General features: G+C 29.2%; 3 long non-coding RNA genes across 3 annotated transcripts; 2 read left to right on the top strand and 1 right to left on the bottom strand.

Annotated features, from left to right (window-relative positions):
* Positions 1-312: 312 nt before the first annotated feature.
* LOC130666854 (uncharacterized) lies at positions 313-1,413 on the top strand. The gene is made up of 3 exons (XR_008989759.1): positions 313-541; positions 985-1,146; positions 1,221-1,413. It is a non-coding gene; the product is annotated as an uncharacterized LOC130666854 (long non-coding RNA).
* A 1,569-nt stretch (positions 1,414-2,982) lies between these two features.
* On the bottom strand, positions 2,983-4,498 carry LOC130666852 (uncharacterized). The gene is made up of 3 exons (XR_008989757.1): positions 4,117-4,498; positions 3,508-3,670; positions 2,983-3,433 (listed from the first exon to the last, which is right to left on the bottom strand). It is a non-coding gene; the product is annotated as an uncharacterized LOC130666852 (long non-coding RNA).
* Positions 4,499-5,022: 524 nt separating this feature from the next.
* Positions 5,023-15,021, top strand: LOC130666564 (uncharacterized). The gene is made up of 3 exons (XR_008989701.1): positions 5,023-5,430; positions 13,882-14,076; positions 14,163-15,021. It is a non-coding gene; the product is annotated as an uncharacterized LOC130666564 (long non-coding RNA).
* Positions 15,022-23,750: the final 8,729 nt, after the last annotated feature.

The raw sequence follows: 23,750 nt of genomic DNA, 5'->3' as shown, positions 1-23,750 counted from the left end.
TAACGCAAATTCATATGCAAATGAGACATGCAAACTCGTTTAATTGTCGAGTAAAAAGTCTAGTCGAAAAGAAAATGTGCTTTAATAATTAAATTAAATTATTATAGATCTTTTAATGTTTAAATAAGATCTATTTCATTTAATTATTTATATAATTTCGACTCAAGTTATTACGTTTAGATGATAATTAATTAAACGTTAAAGTAATCGATATTTTTAAACTAACAGCACTAGTTCAAATCCAAAAAATCTTCCGCGACAATAAGTCGCGCGTTTCTCAGTGCGCATGCGATCTACGTTGGAAACAGATCAAAGAAACTTGTCGTTTCTCGACTAAAATAGTTGACGTAAATTATAAATTTAATTGTCAACTTTAAAATATTAATTTATCATAATTTAATTAATAAACTAGTTTGTGTGTCCATCAAATTGCCAGTGGAAATATTAAAATGAGCAACAATGGCCGCAGATCTATCATCAATCTAACCTAAAGTTCATTTGTCAATAAAAATAAATTGAATATATCAAGAATAAGACACGAGTAAGTAATAATTGATCAATTGATTGATTTTAAATCAATTATTTCATGTTCTTAAATATCCTCTAGTAAAAGTTTACTTTTTTAAATTAATTAATCACAAATTACATGATACTGTAGTTAGCAGACGTCTAACAAGTTTTGGATTTTTTTTTAGATGATAAACCAGAAGAAAAAAAATATTTGAAAAAATTGCACCTGTAGTTTTTAAAATTTTCTACATGTGCATATTTTTAGTTTTTTTTTTCTTCAAATTTAATTGTTCAAAAAAAAATCCAAAAATTTTGAATTGTCTGCTAACTTCAGGATCATCAAATTACAACATTATCAATTTTCTTTCTTCTTTATGATCGATAAAACTTTCTCTACTTTTATTTTTAAATAATTAAACCACATAAATTAATAACTTAATAACAAATATTAATTAACAATAATCTTTATTTCAGATTCGTAAAAAAAAAACAATTCAGTTGATCTATAGATATTTTTAATAGTCACTCGTTGATTCGTCCATTGCCTACTAAATCAAAGGAATTTTTTTTACCTCAACTTCAGTAAGAGGATATCGGCGAATTGATTGAAGCAGCTGAAATTTCATTCTGATATCAGTGAGTATGCAGACATTTTTGCGTCACAGAAAATAATTTTTTTCTTGTATTTTTTTAATTTGATATATTTTCAGATAAAAAAAAAACGATTGTGAAGCTTCTTTACTTGGGGCAGTGATAAAAACTGAGTTCTTCTAAAGTTTTTGTCAAAAAAATGTATCATAGATCAAGAATACATGCAACTGCAATTTAAAAAGCGAAATTTTATTCCTGCGGAATTGATTTTGAATTTATTTTTTCAAGACTCAATAAATCTCTTTGTATGAAATCACAGTATCGAAAATCTTTTATTATTCCTTGATTATTATTTGTTATTAAGATTATTTCATCATTAAGTGAAGCAAAGGGCATCAACTGATAAATCACATGTTTTCGTATGCTTCTGGAAATAAAAATTTATTTCAAGATACGCGCGCCTCATTCTTGCGGAAAATTTGTTACATTTTAACAGAAATTTCGATTTAAGAAAATAAAAGTAACGCAAATGACTCGAATTTATTTTTTAAAAGACAATTTATTACGAATGACGACTTTAATATAAAAAAAACCTAAATTCAATGCAAATGCAATGACTAGCAATTTGATGGACGCAGAAACTAGTTCATTAATTAAATTATAATAAATGCATTGTTTAGTGTTGACAATTAAATTTATAATATGCGTTAACTATTTTTGTAGAGAAACGACAAGTTTCTTTGATCTGTTTCCAACGTAGATCGCATGCGCACTGAGAAACGCGCGACTTATTCTCGCGGGAGATTTTTAAGATTTGAACTCGTGCTGGTTGTTTTAAAATGTCGATTACTTTAACGTTTAATTAATTATAATCATAACGTAATAACTTAAGTCCAAATTATATAAATAATTGAAAGAAATAAATCTTCTCGAAACATTAAAAGATCTATAATAATTTTATTTAATAATTGGAAGACATTTTTTTATTGTCGACTCTTTTTAATCGACAATTAAACGAGTTCGCATGACTCGTTTGCATGTGAACTTGCGTTAATTGGTTGCATAAGCATTAATTTATGCAAATTAAATAGATTTTAGGATAAAAAACATGAAAATTTTATTAAAATTAAGAAATTATTTCATTAAAAAAATTATTGCATCAGATTTTAGGGCTGGGGAACGCGTCATAGCTGGTAGAGAGAGGGTGGGAGGGTAGTCAGGAGCTAAGGGCGCATGTGGAGGGGATCTCCCGCTATGACGCGTTCCCCATTCCCCCCAGCCCTAAAATCTGATGCAATAATTTTTTTAATGAAATAATTCCTTAATTTTAATAAAATTTTCATGTTTTTTATGCTAAAATCTATTTAATTTGCATAAATTAATGCATATTTTATGAATTAACTCTAAATCACATGCAAACGAGTCATGCGAACTCGTTTAATTGTCGATTAAAAAGAGTCGGCAATAAAAAAATGTCTTCCAATTATCAAATAAAATTATTATAGATCTTTTAATGTTTCAAGAAGATTTATTTCTTTCAATTATTTATATAATTTAGACTTAAGTTATTACGTTATGATTATAATTAATTAAACGTTAAAGTAATCGACATTTTAAAACAACCAGCACCAGTTCAAATCTTAAAAATCTCCCGCGAGAATAAGTCTCGCGTTTCTCAGTGCGCATGCGATCTACGTTGGAAAAGCATCAAAGAAACTTGTCGTTTCTCTACAAAAATAGTTGACGTAAATTATAAATTTAATTGTCAACTCTAAACAATTCATTTATTATATTTTAATTAATGAACTAGTTTCTGCGTCCATCAAATTGCTAGTAATTGCATTTGCATTGAATTTAGGTTTTTTTAATATTAAAGTCGTCATTCGTAATAAATTGTCTTTTAAAAAGTAAATTCGAGTCATTTGCGTTACTTTTATTTTCTTAAATCGAAATTTCTGTTAAAATGTAACAAATTTTCCGCAAGAATGAGCCGCGCGTATCTTGAAATAAATTTTTATTTCCAGAAGCATACGAAAACATGTGATTTATCAGTTGATGCCCTTGGCTTCACTTAATGATGAAATAATCTTAATAACAAATAATAATCAAGGAATAATAAAAGATTTTTGATACTGTGATTTCATACAAAGAGATTTATTGAGTCTTGAAAAAATAAATTCAAAATCAATTCCGCAGGAATAAAATTTCGCTTTTTAAATTGCAGTTGCATGTATTCTTGATCTATGATACATTTTTTTGACAAAAACTTTAGAAGAACTCAGTTTTTATCACTGCCCCAAGTAAAGAAGCTTCACAATCGTTTTTTTTTTATCTGAAAATATATCAAATTAAAAAAATACAAGAAAAAAATTGTTTTCTGTGACGCAAAAATGTCTGCATACTCACTGATATCAGAATGAAATTTCAGCTGCTTCAATCAATTCGCCGATATCCTCTTACTGAAGTTAAGGTAAAAAAAATTCTTTTGATTTAGTAGGCAATGGACGAATCAACGAGTGACTATTAAAAATATCTATAGATCGACTGAATTGTTTTTTTTTTTACGAATCTGAAATAAAGATTATTGTTAATTAATATTTGTTATTAAGTTATTAATTTATGTGTTTTAATTATTTAAAAATAAAAGTAGAGAAAGTTTTATGGCTCATAAAGAAGAAAGAAAATTGATAATGTTGTAATTTGATGATCCTGAAGTTAACAGACAATTCAAAATTTTTTGATTTTTTTTTTTAACAATTAAATTTGAAGAAAAAAAAAAACTAAAAATATGCACATGTAGAAAATTTTAAAAACTACCGGTGCAATTTTTTTAAAATATTTTTTTTCTTCTGGTTTATCGTCTAAAAAAAAATCTAAAACTTGTTAGACGTCTGCTAACTACAGTATCATGTAATTTGTGATTAATTAATTTTAAAAAGTAAACTTTTACTAGAGGATATTTAAGAACATGAAATAATTGATTTAGAATCAATCAATTGATCAATTATTACTTACTCGTGTCTTATTCTTGATATATTCAATTTATTTTTATTGACAAATGAACTTTAGGTTAGATTGATGACAGATCTGCGGCCATTGTTGCTCATTTTAATATTTCCACTGGCAATTTGATGGACACACAAACTAGTTTATGAATTAAATTATAATAAATTAATTTTTTAGGGTTGACAATTAAATTTATAATTTACGTCAACTATTTTTGTAGAGAAACGACAAGTTTCTTTGATCTGTTTCCAACGTAGATCGCATGCGCACTGAGAAACGCGCGACTTATTGTCGCGGAAGATTTTTTGGATTTGAACTAGTGCTGTTAGTTTAAAAATGTCGATTACTTTAACGTTTAATTAATTATCATCTAAACGTAATAACTTGAGTCGAAATTATATAAATAATTAAATGAAATAGATCTTATTTAAACATTAGAAGATCTATAATAATTTAATTTAATTATTAAAGCACATTTTTTTATCGACTAGACTTTTTACTCGACAATCAAACGAGTTTGCATGTTTCATTTGCATGTGAATTTGCGTTAATTAGTTGCATATGCATTAATATATGTAAATTATGTAGATTTATAATGTAAATTAAATAGATTTTAGCATAAAAAACGTGAAAATTTAATTAATTTTAAGGAATTATTAAATTAAAAAAATGATTGCATCAGATTTTAGGGGTGAGGGGAATGAGGAACGCGTCATAGCTGCTAGAGAGCGGGTGGGAGGGTAGTCAGGAGATAAGGGCGCGATTGGCCGGAGATCCCTTCCACATGCGCCTAGAGAGAAGGGTACCAATGAAATTATTTTCTGCGCTGGTCGACTAGTAAGTGGGGGTGAAGTGGGGGTGAAGTGAGCGTCCTAAGGGCTAGGGTGGAAAGGGTCAGTTGGCACCCGACAGTCGATGCGTACTCATCGTTGTCGAAGTGTTCAACTATTTTTAAAAATATTGTTGACTTTTTTTTTAATTTTTTTTTTCCCTTAATGACGTCATTAGTCATTTTTATCCAAAATTTTTTTTTTCAACCGGCGTCTACGCAAGTTGAAAAAATCAATTTTTTTTTTTAAATTTTTTTGTCAACCCAATTAAATATACAAGTCAACAGTATTTTTATATATTAATTAGTGTTGATTGTTTAGATAGATTATCAATGGATTCCAACGATGAAAAGTTTTTTTTCTGATGTCTTGACTGGGAAGGAAGGATGGAAGCAAAGAACACTGACCAGCCTCAATGAACTGCTAGCTGTCATCCTACCAGCTGATCAACTGGCATCGTTCGGCAGGGAAATAAAGTTATTTCTCTGTTGAGGTTTGTTATTGTTTTTTGATTTCTCACTCTCTTTTCTATTTTCCATTATAATCTATATATTTAATTGCACTTTTTAATATTTATCAACGGTTCCGTATCTTTTTTTTTTTTTTTTTCTTTAATTTAAATTCATTGCGGTTTTAAATAGTCGAGTCTTTTGAATTCAATTTAGTTTTTTTTTAATTAAAGTCGAGTCATTTGCAATAAATTGAATTTAGATTTTGAATAGTCGAGTCTTTTGAATTCAATTTAGTTTTTTTTAATTAAAGTCGAGTCATTTGCAATAAATTAAATTCAGATTTTTTATAGTCGAGTCTTTTGAATTCAATTTAGTTTTTTTTAATTAAAGTCGAGTCATTTGCAATAAATTAAATTCAGATTTTTTATAGTCGAGTCTTTTGAATTCAATTTAGTTTTTTTTAATTAAAGTCGAGTCATTTGCAATAAATTAAATACAGATTTTTAATAGTCGAGTCATTCAAATCAAATTGAGTTTTTTAAAATTAGCGTTGAGTCATTTGAAACCAATTCATTTTTTAAAATTAGAATTCGAGTCATTTTAATCAATATTTTTTTTTTTAATTGAAATTGAGTATTTGCATGAAAATTTTTTTGTTTTTAAATTCTTGTCGAGTCATTTGAATCACATTCAGTTTTTTAAAAGTAGAATTCGAGTCATTTTAATCAATATATTTTTTTTAAATTGAAATTGAGCATTTGCATGAAATTTTTTTTTTTTTTAAATTCTTGTCGAGTCATTTGAATCACATTCAGTTTTTTAAAATTAGAATTCGAGTCATTTTAATCAATATTTTTGTTTTAAATTGAAATTGAGCATTTGCATGGAAATAATTTTTTTTTTTAAATTCTTGTCGAGTCATTTGAATCACATTCAGTTTTTTAAAATTAAAAGTCGAGTCATTTGCAATAAATTAAATACAGATTTTTAATAGTCGAGTCATTCAAATCAAATTGAGTTTTTTAAAATTAGCGTTGAGTCATTTGAAACCAATTCATTTTTTAAAATTAGAATTCGAGTCATTTTAATCAATATTTTTTTTTTTAATTGAAATTGAGTATTTGCATGAAAATTTTTTTGTTTTTAAATTCTTGTCGAGTCATTTGAATCATATCAGTTTTTTAAAAGTAGAATTCGAGTCATTTTAATCAATATATTTTTTTTAAATTGAAATTGAGCATTTGCATGAAATTTTTTTTTTTTTTAAATTCTTGTCGAGTCATTTGAATCACATTCAGTTTTTTAAAATTAGAATTCGAGTCATTTTAATCAATATTTTTGTTTTAAATTGAAATTGAGCATTTGCATGGAAATAATTTTTTTTTTTAAATTCTTGTCGAGTCATTTGAATCACATTCAGTTTTTTAAAATTAAAAGTCGAGTCATTTGCAATAAATTAAATACAGATTTTTAATAGTCGAGTCATTCAAATCAAATTGAGTTTTTTAAAATTAGCGTTGAGTCATTTGAAACCAATTCATTTTTTAAAATTAGAATTCGAGTCATTTTAATCAATATTTTTTTTTTTAATTGAAATTGAGTATTTGCATGAAAATTTTTTTGTTTTTAAATTCTTGTCGAGTCATTTGAATCACATTCAGTTTTTTAAAAGTAGAATTCGAGTCATTTTAATCAATATATTTTTTTTAAATTGAAATTGAGCATTTGCATGAAATTTTTTTTTTTTTTAAATTCTTGTCGAGTCATTTGAATCACATTCAGTTTTTTAAAATTAGAATTCGAGTCATTTTAATCAATATTTTTCTTTTAAATTGAAATTGAGCTTTTGCATGAAATTTTTTTTTTTTTTTAATTCTTGTCGAGTCATTTGAATCACATTCGGTTTTTTAAAAGTAGAATTCGAGTCATTTTAATCAATATTTTTTTTTTGAATTGAAATTGAGCATTTGCATAAAAATTTTTTTTTTTTTAAATTCTTGTCGAGTCATTTAAATTAAATTCATTTTTTTAAAATTAAAAGTCGAGTCATCACGATCAATATTTTTTTTTTAAAATTAAAATTGAGCATTTGCATGGAAATAATTTTTTTTTTTAAATTCTTGTCGAGTCATTTGAATCACATTCAGTTTTTTAAAATTAAAATTGAGCATTTGCAATAAATTCGGTCTTTTAAATTAGAATTCGAGTCATTTAAATTAAATTCATTTTTTTAAAATTAAGAGTCGAGTCATCACAATCAATATTTTTTTTTTTAAATTAAAATTGAGCATTTGCAATAAATTTAATTCAGATTTTTATTAGTCGAGTCATTCAAATCAAATTAAGTTTTTTTTTTTAATTAAAGTCGAGCATTTTCAATAAATTCGGTTTTTTAAATTAGAATTCGAGTCATTTGAATTAAATTCATTTTTTTTAATTAAGAGTCGAGTCATTACAATCTATATTTTTTTTTTTTATAAAAATTGAGCATTTGTATTGAATTCAGTTATTTTTTTCTTTTTTTAAACTAAAGTCTAGTCGTTTGCATTACTTTTAGTTTCTTTAAATTAAATTCGAGCAGTTAAATTTATTTTAAAATCAGTAGAATCAGTAACATTCGAGTCATCTTTTAATAATTTAATTAATATATTTATTATTGGGGTGTGAATTCATAAACACAAATACACATTAGCTTTTTAAAATTAGATTCACCCACATTTAATTAGAAATCGAGTTTCACATTTTTTAACGCCGTTTATTTATTTTTTTTTAAATAAATTAAATTCCGTATTAAGTAAATTAAAATTCCGGTTTTTTTTTTGCAAGTCAAGTCATTTAAATTAGAGTCAGTTTTTCAAAAATAGAGTCACTTTGATTACAGTAAAGCCATTCAAGTTAAATTAAATTAAATTCATTCATTTTTAAAAAATGCCATTTAAATTGAGTTAATTTTTCAAAAGTAGAGTTTTTGAGTTTTTTATACGTAGTCTTGGTTTTTTTTTTTTTTTTTTATTATTCCTTTTAATTAGAGTCATTTGAATCACAAGCAGTACTAACCGAGTAAACTTTTTTTTTCCTTTTCTTATAAATTAAATAACTCCCTTCTGGAGTTATAATTTTTTTTTTTTAAATTTTATATGGGGTATAGATGAATTTGTTATCAATAGCCTTCTGCTGTTGATAATTTAAACACACCATTTTTTACCCACCTCACACACATAAATACGCACTTTGCGTATACCCAACTCACTACCTTGTATTGCTAGGATAATTTTTAATTTTTAAATCGGGGTAATTAGATTAATTAGTGGACCAGTAATAGGTTTTTCGTTGAGAGTATTCTATCGGTAGAATCACGCGTTAAATTCTAGAGTCAACCAACCCTTCCCCAACAATTGCCACTCTTACCCTTTTTTTTTTAATTAATTAGCGTTGGGTTTTTGTCCGCGAAATGGGATATTGGTCTAGTGATTTAGCTGGGGGTTTATGGGTATTAGGGATTATAAGGACACTTGGTTCTTATAATTTAGGTCAAATTAAATTCACGCGAATTAGAGTCTAAAAATATATATCGCTCTATAGATCTTAAAGGCGAAAAATATTGTTACGCTGTTATGGGTGGCCAACCATAACAGCGTATATAAAATATTTTTTTTATACATTAAAATTTAAAAAAAATTTATTTTTTTCATTTTTTAATGCATAAAAAGCTGAAAAAAGAAATTTTCCCTGATCAGTTTTAATTTTTAATGGATTATTCTGTCCCACCCTTTGAGTACCCGGGTGCGATTTGGGTGCCGGTCTCAATCCATAAAAAATTTTTCTGATCATAACTTTTCTTTTTTAAGTGTTTAAGTGTCTGTAGAGCGGTGTATATTTTTCATTTATTATTATTATTATTATTTAAATAATTAGAGTCACTTTTGCTGCGTTAATTAATAAGTTAGTAACTATAGGAGGGGAATAATATAGGACTGGGGTTTTGATGTCACTAGACTGATCGGGGAAGTAGATTAATTAAATAATTTGGGTTTTTTTAAAATTAGAGTCACCCTATTCCTTTTTTATAAGAGTGGTGATTTACCCCCCCCCCCCTTTTTTTTTTAAATTCAAATATTAGCGTCACGCTTTTATTAGATATTTAAGTTACTGGTCCAGGGGTTTTGAAATTAGAATCAATTTTGCATAGGGTTTTTTTTTTAGCTTAAATTCACATACACCCCCACTTACACCACCCACTGAGACTCTGTTCATCTTCAATGAAATCGAGTCTTACTTTACACGTCGCCGTAAGTTGAGGTTACTCACAACCTCGTTTACGGCGACTTTAACTTACACACCAATCTATACCCCTAATTTTTTTACCCTTAAATTCATTAAAAGTAGATTTAGATTAAAAAAGACACCTGGCACTCGATCAGGTGTCAATAGCTGTCGAGTCTTGAGTTTACTCGTTAGCATTGCTTGTATGTAGTATTAATTTGATTAGAGTCACATTAAAAATCTTTTTTTTTTTTTTTTTTTTCTTTAATAATATATTAAATTTGAATGGCATTTCCGCGTAAAAGAAAACCCTGGCACTAGGTCAGGCGGTCGCGTTATTTCATTGTTAGTTTTTTTGATAATATATATCCTGATCTTCTGGGCTGGTACGCATAACCCTCCGGTTCGATCGATGTCGATCCTCATTGGTCGTATACTCTAAGAATATCTATCATTATCACGTTGTTATCGGTATTATCATTATTATTGTTGTTGTCATGATTAATAACAATATCATTATCACTTTATAAGTGTAATAGTGATGGTGTAATTGGCCCTGGCAGGTCAAATTACACAATTGATATTAATATTGACTGCAATGGTTTTATTGATGATATCATAATGATGTGATTTTATAGTGACTTTTGTGTGCGATCAAAACGGGGATTCGATTTATCGATTGGCTGGTGGCCTAATGCTACACATACGGTTCGGTTTTGATGGTAATATATTACGTAGTTTTTATTATTGCTTAAAAAATCAAACAAACACACACACACACATACACAATTTTTTATCACACATGTATTTGCACCCCAATAATTTTTTTCATTTCAATTTTATAAAAGTAGAGATTAGAATTAAAATCAGCTTTTTTATGGCATAGTCATTTAAATTAGAGTAATTTTTACATTATTAGAGTCATTTTAAGTACCGTAAGTTTTCAATGGTTTTAATTTCAATTAATTAATTTAATATGAATGCTCATTCATCCTTAATTTTTTTTATCGTTATCTGAGCCGAGTTATTTAATTTAGCATCAATTTAATAGTAGTAGAGTCAGTTTTATCGGTATAGAGTCATTTTTTAAACAGTAGAGTCACTTAATTTAGCGTCAATTTAATAAAAGTAGAGTCAGTTTTCAAAAAGTAGAGTCACTTGAATTAGAGCCAGTTTTTTTTTTTCAATTTTTAATTTTTTATTACAATTAATTAATTTAATGCAAACGCTCATTTATCCTCAATTTTTTATCGTTATTTAATTCGAGTCATTTTTTAAATAGTAGTGTTACGTAATTTAGCATCAATTTAGTAGTAGTAGAGTCAGTTTTATCGGTATAGAGTAATTTTTATTAAAGTAGAGTCAGTTTTGTTTTCCCCGCTAATCGAGACTTGGCATTATGTCAGGTTACCCTATCGTTTTTTAAATTTCAATTTTTAATTGAGGTCGATCTACTTTTGACGTATACTCTAAGAATATCTATTATTCTCATGTTGTTATCGGTATTATCATTATTATTGTTGCTGTCATAATTAATATCAATACCATTATCATTTTATTATGATAGTGTAATTGGCCCTGGCAGGTCAAATTACACAATTGATATTAATTTTGACTGCAATGGTTTTATTGATGATATCATAATGATATGAGTTTGTAGTAATTTTTGTGTGCTGTCGAAAGGGGATTCGATTTCAATAAATGAATTTAATGTAAATGCTCATTCACCCTCAATTTTTTTTATCGTTATCTGAGCCGAGTTATTTAATTTAGCATCAATTTAATAGTAGTAGAGTCAGTTTTATCGGTATAGAGTCATTTTTTAAACAGTAGAGTCACTTAATTTAGCGTCAATTTAATAAAAGTAGAGTCAGTTTTCAAAAAGTAGAGTCACTTGAATTAGAGCCAGTTTTTTTTTTAAATTTTTTATTTTTTATTACAATTAATAACTTTAATGCAAACGCTCATTTATCCTCAATTTTTTATCGTTATTTCATTCGAGTCATTTTTTAAATAGTAGTGTTACGTAATTTAGCATCAATTTAATAGTAGTAGAGTCAGTTTTATCGGTATAGAGTATTTTTTATTAGAGTAGAGTCAGTTTTGTTTTCCTCGCTAATCGAGACTTGGCATTATGTCAGGTTACCCTATCGTTTTTTAAATTTCAATTTTTAATTGAGGTCGATCTACTTTTGACGTATACTCTAAGAATATCTATTATTCTCATGTTGTTATCGGTATTATCATTATTATTGTTGCTGTCATAATTAATATCAATTCCATTATCATTTTATTATGATAGTGTAATTGGCCCTGGCAGGTCAAATTACACAATTGATATTAATTTTGACTGCAATGGTTTTATTGATGATATCATAATGATATGAGTTTGTAGTAATTTTTGTGTGCTGTCGAAAGGGGATTCGATTTCAATGAATGAATTTAATGTAAATGCTCATTCACCCTCAATTTTTTTATCGTTATCAAAGTCGAATCATTTTTAAAACAGTCGAGTCATTTAATTTAGCGTCAACTTGATAAAAGTAGAGTCAGTTTTCAAAAAGTAGAGTCACTTAAATTCGAGCCAGTTTATTTTTTATAATTTTTAGTTTTTTATTACAATTAATTAATTTAATGCAAACGCTCATTTATCCTCAATTTTTTATCGTTATTTAATTCGAGTCATTTTTTAAATAGTAGTCTTACGTAATTTAGCATCAATTTAGTAGTAGTAGAGTCAGTTTTATCGGTATAGAGTCATTTTTTAAACAGTAGAGTCACTTAATTTAGCGTCAATTTAATAAAAGTAGAGTCAGTATTAAAAAAGTAGAGTCACTTGAATTTGAGTCATTTTCTTTTTTAATTTTTAATTTTTTATTACAATTAATTTATTTAATGCAAACGCTCATTTATCGTTAATTTCTTATCATTATTTAATTCGAGTCATTTTTAAACAGTAGAGTCACTTAATTTAGCATCAATTTAATAGTAGTAGAGTCAGTTTTATCGGTATATAGTAGTTTTTATTAAAGTAGAGTCAGTTTTTTTTTTCCCACTATTCGAGACTTGACATTAGGTCAGGTTACTCTATCGTTTTTTAATTTAAATTTTTAATTGATGTCGATCCACTTTTGTCGCATACTCTAAGAATATCTATTATCATCATGTTGTTGTCGGTATTATCATTATTATTGCTGCTGTCATAATTAATATCAATACCATTATCATTTTATAATGATAGTGTAATTGGCCCTGGCAGGTCACATTACACAATTGATATTAATTTTGACTGCAATGGTTTTATTGATGATATCATAATGATATGAGTTTGTAGTAATTTTTGTGTGCTGTCGAAAGGGGATTCGATTTCAATTAATGAATTTAATGTAAATGCTCATTCACCCTCAATGTATTTATCGTTATCAAAGTCGAGTCATTTTTAAAACAGTCGAGTCATTTAATTTAGCGTCAATTTCATAAAAGTAGAGTCAGTTTTTAAAAAGTAGTCACTTCAATTGGAGCCATTTTTTTCTAATTTTTTTTTATTTTAATCGATTAATTTATTGTAAATGTTCTTTACCCCCCCCCCCCCTTTTATTTTTTTTTTTTATTGAAATTCTATAGATTTGAGTCACTTTTACAAAAATAGAGTCACATCAATTAGAATCATTTTTTTAAAAGTCGAGTCATTTAATTCGATTCATTTTTTATACAATCAAAGTCATTTTTTTAGAATTAGAGTCATTTTTTTTTTTTTGAAAGTAGAGTCACGTTTATTAGAGTCATTATTTTTTAAAAGTAGAGTCATTTTTATTAGAGATTTTTGCAGAAGTAGAGTCATTGATTTTAGAGTCAGTTTTTTTTCTCCAATTAATGAATTAATTTATTGCAACTGGTTAGGTTACCCTTTAGTTTTTTTAATTTCATATTTTAATCTATGCTAAGATACGAGAACCACCCTGACATGTTTGATGATAATCTTTTTTTTTTTAGGTTTAGAAATAATTCTTTTTTCTCGTTTTTTTTTTTTATAGATTTTTCGAGATTACAGAAGCTCATCAAGAATTTTTTTTTTTATTTTATAATTTTTTTTTATTTTTTAGGTTTTGACGCATAATTTTTTTCTAATTTTTTTCAAGATTCCGGAGACTTACCTAATCCTCACCCTATTCAAGTTACTCGGGATTCCAATTAATTTTTTTCTTTTTTTCTAAATGTTTTTTTTCCAGGTTTAGGTACATAGTTTGGATTTACTTTTTGGTAGATCTTTTATGACGTGTCTAATCTAGAGTCCACTGGAATCTATATTGACATGACTGTCCTATGAGGACCAGAATAATTTTGAAGACAGTGATGCTGTTGAGCATTGAAGACAAGGTGGTCCAGATCCAAGGACACACCGCCGCTCTAATTTTTTTTTCCTGGTATATATTTTACATCCTCCGTTTTTTTTTTTTCCAATCAAAATATATGCATGTCCGTAATTAATTTATTGGGTTATATATTTTAGTTTCAGATCCAGTCAACAAGAAGGATGCCCAACTTGAAGGATGCCCATGGATGCCAAGGACCAACAGGAGAACCAGGACCAGGACCAGGACCAGAACCAGGAAGAAGATATGTTATTTATTATTTAATTTAAGCTTAATTGTAATTAATTTTAAATAATTGTTTTATTAAGGTGTGAGTGTGATGGATGAACTGCGAGCGATTAATAATTTAAGAATTTAATTTATATTTTTATTTTATAAGTATGATTTTGAGTGGTATGTTTTTTAATGGAGTAGATGTTGCATGCATGTTTTTATTGCATTTTCTGCTTGATGCTTGCTTTTTTTTGCTTGATGTTTTTTTTATTGCATGGTTTTGGGTAGTTTGTGTTTAATTAATATTTTTTTTTTCCCTTTCCTTATCCCTTTAGGTCTTAATTTTAAGTATGAATGAATTTTGTTTTATTTAATTATAAGTACATTTTTATTTTTATTTTTGTGTGATCAAACCCGAATGTTAATTATAAGCGTATGATGAATGTGTGTGATTTTGAGTATTGTGTAATCAAACTCGAATATTATTATTAAGGTTTAATTGTAATTATAATAATTTTGTATGTATATTTCTTCATGTATTTATTGTCATTTAGCTTTTTTTTGGTCACCAATCGAGTGACCACTGTGTTGGTCGGGTTTTTTCACTGTTAAAAACCTCCGATTTAAAACGATAGATTCCGGGTCTATCGGATTTTTATCGGAGTATTTTATCAGTGATGAGGTTTCCCAAACGGGCTATTTTCTTTCTAACAAAAGAAAATAGCTTAGACCACTACAATTGTATTTTTAAATAAATACAATTGTAGGTGAATGCGCACAGTATAGGAAGTCGGTCCTCAGCCGCTTTTTTTTTTTTTTTTTTTAAATAATAAATTTTTACTTTTATTATTTTTAATCGAGCATTTATAATTGAAAAAAAAAACCTTCCCTTTATTTTTAATTAAATATTTTAGTTTATAAGTAGAAATAAGTATATATAAGAAAGTGAGAAATAACTATAGTTCAAAAGAAGCAGAAGAATTCTTATAAATGCAGGTAAATAATATAAATAATAAATATTTATGCAGTTACATAAACAACAAAACTATGAATTATGAAAAAATATATATATTTATGCATATATATATTATGCATAATTTTTTTTTTTATTAAAATTTGTATGGGATTACTCTGGGTATGGATTTCATATGTAATTTGTATGGGATTACTCTGGGTATGGATTTCATATGTAATTTGTATGGGATGACTCTGGGTATGGATTTTATATGTAATTTGTATGGGATGACTCTGGGTATGGATTTTATATGTAATTTGTATGGGATGACTCTGGGTATGGATTTTATATGTAATTTGTATGGGATGACTCTGGGTATGGATTTTATATGTAATTTGTATGGGATGACTCTGGGTATGGATTTTATATGTTATTTGTATGGGATGACTCTGGGTATGGATTTTATATGTAATTTGTATGGGATGACTCTGGGTATGGATTTTATATGTAATTTGTATGGGATGACTCTAGGTATGGATTTTATATGTTATTTGTATGGGATGACTCTGGGTATGGATTTTATATGTAATTTGTATGGGATGACTCTGGGTATGGATTTTATATGTAATTTGTATGGGATGACTCTGGGTATGGATTTTATATGTAATTTGTATGGGATGACTCTGGGTATGGATTTTATATGTAATTTGTATGGGATGACTCTGGGTATGGATTTTATATGTAATTTGTATGGGATGACTCTGGGTATGGATTTTATATGTAATTTGTATGGGATGACTCTGGGTATGGATTTTATATGTAATTTGTATGGGATGACTCTGGGTATGGATTTTATATGTAATTTGTATGGGATGACTCTGGGTATGGATTTTATATGTAATTTGTATGGGATGACTCTGGGTATGGATTTCATATGTAATTTGTATGGGATGACTCTGGGTATGGATTTCATATGTAATTTGTATGGGATGACTCTGGGTATGGATTTTATATGTAATTTGTATGGGATGACTCTGGGTATGGATTTTATATGTAATTTGTATGGGATGACTCTGGGTATGGATTTTATATGTAATTTGTATGGGATGACTCTGGGTATGGATTTCATATGTAATTTGTATGGGATGACTCTGGGTATGGATTTTATATGTAATTTGTATGGGATGACTCTGGGTATGGATTTTATATGTAATTTGTATGGGATGACTCTGGGTATGGATTTCATATGTAATTTGTATGGGATGACTCTGGGTATGGATTTTATATGTAATTTGTATGGGATGACTCTGGGTATGGATTTTATATGTAATTTGTATGGGATGACTCTGGGTATGGATTTTATATGTAATTTGTATGGGATGACTCTGGGTATGGATTTTATATGTAATTTGTATGGGATGACTCTGGGTATGGATTTTATATGTAATTTGTATGGGATGACTCTGGGTATGGATTTTATATGTAATTTGTATGGGATTACTCTGGGTATGGATTTTATATGTAATTTGTATGGGATTACTCTGGGTATGGATTTTATATGTAATTTGTATGGGATTACTCTGGGTATGGATTTCATATGTAATTTGTATGGGATGACTCTGGGTATGGATTTCATATGTAATTTGTATGGGATGACTCTGGGTATGGATTTTATATGTAATTTGTATGGGATTACTCTGGGTATGGATTTTATATGTAATTTGTATGGGATGACTCTGGGTATGGATTTTATATGTAATTTGTATGGGATGACTCTGGGTATGGATTTTATATGTAATTTGTATGGGATGACTCTGGGTATGGATTTTATATGTAATTTGTATGGGATGACTCTGGGTATGGATTTTATATGTAATTTGTATGGGATTACTCTGGGTATGGATTTCATATGTAATTTGTATGGGATGACTCTGGGTATGGATTTTATATGTAATTTGTATGGGATGACTCTGGGTATGGATTTTATATGTAATTTGTATGGGATGACTCTGGGTATGGATTTTATATGTAATTTGTATGGGATGACTCTGGGTATGGATTTTATATGTAATTTGTATGGGATGACTCTGGGTATGGATTTTATATGTAATTTGTATGGGATGACTCTGGGTATGGATTTTATATGTAATTTGTATGGGATGACTCTGGGTATGGATTTTATATGTAATTTGTATGGGATGACTCTGGGTATGGATTTTATATGTAATTTGTATGGGATGACTCTGGGTATGGATTTTATATGTAATTTGTATGGGATGACTCTGGGTATGGATTTCATATGTAATTTGTATGGGATGACTCTGGGTATGGATTTTATATGTAATTTGTATGGGATGACTCTGGGTATGGATTTTATATGTAATTTGTATGGGATGACTCTGGGTATGGATTTTATATGTAATTTGTATGGGATGACTCTGGGTATGGATTTTATATGTAATTTGTATGGGATGACTCTGGGTATGGATTTCATATGTAATTTGTATGGGATGACTCTGGGTATGGATTTTATATGTAATTTGTATGGGATGACTCTGGGTATGGATTTTATATGTAATTTGTATGGGATGACTCTGGGTATGGATTTTATATGTAATTTGTATGGGATGACTCTGGGTATGGATTTTATATGTAATTTGTATGGGATGACTCTGGGTATGGATTTTATATGTAATTTGTATGGGATGACTCTGGGTATGGATTTTATATGTTATTTGTATGGGATGACTCTGGGTATGGATTTTATATGTAATTTGTATGGGATGACTCTGGGTATGGATTTTATATGTAATTTGTATGGGATGACTCTGGGTATGGATTTCATATGTAATTTGTATGGGATTACTCTGGGTATGGATTTTATATGTAATTTGTATGGGATGACTCTGGGTATGGATTTCATATGTAATTTGTATGGGATGACTCTGGGTATGGATTTCATATGTAATTTGTATGGGATGACTCTGGGTATGGATTTTATATGTAATTTGTATGGGATGACTCTGGGTATGGATTTTATATGTAATTTGTATGGGATGACTCTGGGTATGGATTTTATATGTAATTTGTATGGGATGACTCTGGGTATGGATTTTATATGTAATTTGTATGGGATGACTCTGGGTATGGATTTTATATGTAATTTGTATGGGATGACTCTGGGTATGGATTTTATATGTAATTTGTATGGGATGACTCTGGGTATGGATTTTATATGTAATTTGTATGGGATGACTCTGGGTATGGATTTTATATGTAATTTGTATGGGATGACTCTGGGTATGGATTTCATATGTAATTTGTATGGGATGACTCTGGGTATGGATTTTATATGTAATTTGTATGGGATGACTCTGGGTATGGATTTCATATGTAATTTGTATGGGATGACTCTGGGTATGGATTTTATATGTAATTTGTATGGGATGACTCTGGGTATGGATTTTATATGTAATTTGTATGGGATGACTCTGGGTATGGATTTTATATGTAATTTGTATGGGATGACTCTGGGTATGGATTTTATATGTAATTTGTATGGGATGACTCTGGGTATGGATTTTATATGTAATTTGTATGGGATGACTCTGGGTATGGATTTTATATGTAATTTGTATGGGATGACTCTGGGTATGGATTTTATATGTAATTTGTATGGGATGACTCTGGGTATGGATTTTATATGTTATTTGTATGGGATGACTCTGGGTATGGATTTTATATGTAATTTGTATGGGATGACTCTGGGTATGGATTTCATATGTAATTTGTATGGGATTACTCTGGGTATGGATTTTATATGTAATTTGTATGGGATGACTCTGGGTATGGATTTCATATGTAATTTGTATGGGATGACTCTGGGTATGGATTTCATATGTAATTTGTATGGGATGACTCTGGGTATGGATTTTATATGTAATTTGTATGGGATGACTCTGGGTATGGATTTTATATGTAATTTGTATGGGATGACTCTGGGTATGGATTTTATATGTAATTTGTATGGGATGACTCTGGGTATGGATTTTATATGTAATTTGTATGGGATGACTCTGGGTATGGATTTTATATGTAATTTGTATGGGATGACTCTGGGTATGGATTTTATATGTAATTTGTATGGGATGACTCTGGGTATGGATTTTATATGTAATTTGTATGGGATGACTCTGGGTATGGATTTTATATGTAATTTGTATGGGATGACTCTGGGTATGGATTTTATATGTAATTTGTATGGGATGACTCTGGGTATGGATTTTATATGTAATTTGTATGGGATGACTCTGGGTATGGATTTTATATGTAATTTGTATGGGATTACTCTGGGTATGGATTTTATATGTAATTTGTATGGGATTACTCTGGGTATGGATTTCATATGTAATTTGTATGGGATGACTCTGGGTATGGATTTCATATGTAATTTGTATGGGATGACTCTGGGTATGGATTTTATATGTAATTTGTATGGGATGACTCTGGGTATGGATTTTATATGTAATTTGTATGGGATTACTCTGGGTATGGATTTTATATGTAATTTGTATGGGATGACTCTGGGTATGGATTTTATATGTAATTTGTATGGGATGACTCTGGGTATGGATTTTATATGTAATTTGTATGGGATGACTCTGGGTATGGATTTTATATGTAATTTGTATGGGATGACTCTGGGTATGGATTTTATATGTAATTTGTATGGGATTACTCTGGGTATGGATTTCATATGTAATTTGTATGGGATGACTCTGGGTATGGATTTTATATGTAATTTGTATGGGATGACTCTGGGTATGGATTTTATATGTAATTTGTATGGGATGACTCTGGGTATGGATTTTATATGTAATTTGTATGGGATGACTCTGGGTATGGATTTTATATGTAATTTGTATGGGATGACTCTGGGTATGGATTTTATATGTAATTTGTATGGGATGACTCTGGGTATGGATTTTATATGTAATTTGTATGGGATGACTCTGGGTATGGATTTTATATGTAATTTGTATGGGATGACTCTGGGTATGGATTTTATATGTAATTTGTATGGGATTACTCTGGGTATGGATTTTATATGTAATTTGTATGGGATTACTCTGGGTATGGATTTTATATGTAATTTGTATGGGATTACTCTGGGTATGGATTTCATATGTAATTTGTATGGGATGACTCTGGGTATGGATTTTATATGTAATTTGTATGGGATGACTGTGGGTATGGATTTTATATGTAATTTGTATGGGATGACTCTGGGTATGGATTTTATATGTAATTTGTATGGGATGACTCTGGGTATGGATTTTATATGTAATTTGTATGGGATGACTCTGGGTATGGATTTTATATGTAATTTGTATGGGATGACTCTGGGTATGGATTTTATATGTTATTTGTATGGGATGACTCTGGGTATGGATTTTATATGTAATTTGTATGGGATGACTCTGGGTATGGATTTTATATGTAATTTGTATGGGATGACTCTGGGTATGGATTTTATATGTAATTTGTATGGGATGACTCTGGGTATGGATTTTATATGTTATTTGTATGGGATGACTCTGGGTATGGATTTTATATGTAATTTGTATGGGATGACTCTGGGTATGGATTTTATATGTAATTTGTATGGGATGACTCTGGGTATGGATTTTATATGTAATTTGTATGGGATGACTCTGGGTATGGATTTTATATGTAATTTGTATGGGATGACTCTGGGTATGGATTTTATATGTAATTTGTATGGGATGACTCTGGGTATGGATTTTATATGTTATTTGTATGGGATGACTCTGGGTATGGATTTTATATGTAATTTGTATGGGATGACTCTGGGTATGGATTTTATATGTTATTTGTATGGGATGACTCTGGGTATGGATTTCATATGTAATTTGTATGGGATGACTCTGGGTATGGATTTTATATGTAATTTGTATGGGATGACTCTGGGTATGGATTTTATATGTAATTTGTATGGGATGACTCTGGGTATGGATTTTATATGTAATTTGTATGGGATGACTCTGGGTATGGATTTTATATGTAATTTGTATAAGATTACTCTGGGTATGGATTTTATATGTAATTTGTATGGGATTACTCTGGGTATGGATTTCATATGTAATTTGTATGGGATGACTCTGGGTATGGATTTTATATGTAATTTGTATGGGATGACTCTGGGTATGGATTTTATATGTAATTTGTATGGGATGACTCTGGGTATGGATTTTATATGTAATTTGTATGGGATGACTCTGGGTATGGATTTTATATGTAATTTGTATGGGATGACTCTGGGTATGGATTTTAAATGTAATTTGTATGGGATGACTCTGGGTATGGATTTTATATGTAATTTGTATGGGATGACTCTGGGTATGGATTTCATATGTAATTTGTATGGGATTACTCTGGGTATGGATTTTATATGTAATTTGTATGGGATGACTCTGGGTATGGATTTCATATGTAATTTGTATGGGATGACTCTGGGTATGGATTTCATATGTAATTTGTATGGGATGACTCTGGGTATGGATTTTATATGTAATTTGTATGGGATGACTCTGGGTATGGATTTTATATGTAATTTGTATGGGATGACTCTGGGTATGGATTTTATATGTAATTTGTATGGGATGACTCTGGGTATGGATTTTATATGTAATTTGTATGGGATGACTCTGGGTATGGATTTTATATGTAATTTGTATGGGATGACTCTGGGTATGGATTTTATATGTAATTTGTATGGGATGACTCTGGGTATGGATTTTATATGTAATTTGTATGGGATGACTCTGGGTATGGATTTTATATGTAATTTGTATGGGATGACTCTGGGTATGGATTTTATATGTAATTTGTATAAGATTACTCTGGGTATGGATTTTATATGTAATTTGTATGGGATTACTCTGGGTATGGATTTCATATGTAATTTGTATGGGATGACTCTGGGTATGGATTTTATATGTAATTTGTATGGGATGACTCTGGGTATGGATTTTATATGTAATTTGTATGGGATGACTCTGGGTATGGATTTTATATGTAATTTGTATGGGATGACTCTGGGTATGGATTTTATATGTAATTTGTATGGGATGACTCTGGGTATGGATTTTATATGTAATTTGTATGGGATGACTCTGGGTATGGATTTTATATGTAATTTGTATGGGATGACTCTGGGTATGGATTTTATATGTTATTTGTATGGGATGACTCTGGGTATGGATTTTATATGTAATTTGTATGGGATGACTCTGGGTATGGATTTCATATGTAATTTGTATGGGATTACTCTGGGTATGGATTTTATATGTAATTTGTATGGGATGACTCTGGGTATGGATTTCATATGTAATTTGTATGGGATGACTCTGGGTATGGATTTCATATGTAATTTGTATGGGATGACTCTGGGTATGGATTTTATATGTAATTTGTATGGGATGACTCTGGGTATGGATTTTATATGTAATTTGTATGGGATGACTCTGGGTATGGATTTTATATGTAATTTGTATGGGATGACTCTGGGTATGGATTTTATATGTAATTTGTATGGGATGACTCTGGGTATGGATTTTATATGTAATTTGTATGGGATGACTCTGGGTATGGATTTTATATGTAATTTGTATGGGATGACTCTGGGTATGGATTTTATATGTAATTTGTATGGGATGACTCTGGGTATGGATTTTATATGTAATTTGTATGGGATGACTCTGGGTATGGATTTTATATGTAATTTGTATGGGATTACTCTGGGTATGGATTTTATATGTAATTTGTATGGGATTACTCTGGGTATGGATTTTATATGTAATTTGTATGGGATTACTCTGGGTATGGATTTCATATGTAATTTGTATGGGATGACTCTGGGTATGGATTTCATATGTAATTTGTATGGGATGACTCTGGGTATGGATTTTATATGTAATTTGTATGGGATTACTCTGGGTATGGATTTTATATGTAATTTGTATGGGATGACTCTGGGTATGGATTTTATATGTAATTTGTATGGGATGACTCTGGGTATGGATTTTATATGTAATTTGTATGGGATGACTCTGGGTATGGATTTTATATGTAATTTGTATGGGATGACTCTGGGTATGGATTTTATATGTAATTTGTATGGGATTACTCTGGGTATGGATTTCATATGTAATTTGTATGGGATGACTCTGGGTATGGATTTTATATGTAATTTGTATGGGATGACTCTGGGTATGGATTTTATATGTAATTTGTATGGGATGACTCTGGGTATGGATTTTATATGTAATTTGTATGGGATGACTCTGGGTATGGATTTTATATGTAATTTGTATGGGATGACTCTGGGTATGGATTTTATATGTAATTTGTATGGGATGACTCTGGGTATGGATTTTATATGTAATTTGTATGGGATGACTCTGGGTATGGATTTTATATGTAATTTGTATGGGATGACTCTGGGTATGGATTTTATATGTAATTTGTATGGGAT

The sequence above is a fragment of the Microplitis mediator genome, chromosome 4 (assembly GCF_029852145.1).
Source record: "Microplitis mediator isolate UGA2020A chromosome 4, iyMicMedi2.1, whole genome shotgun sequence".
Classification (NCBI taxonomy): domain Eukaryota; kingdom Metazoa; phylum Arthropoda; class Insecta; order Hymenoptera; family Braconidae; genus Microplitis; species Microplitis mediator.
The sequence above is the reverse complement of the archived record's forward strand: the minus strand, read 5'-3'. Positions and strand labels throughout refer to the sequence as shown.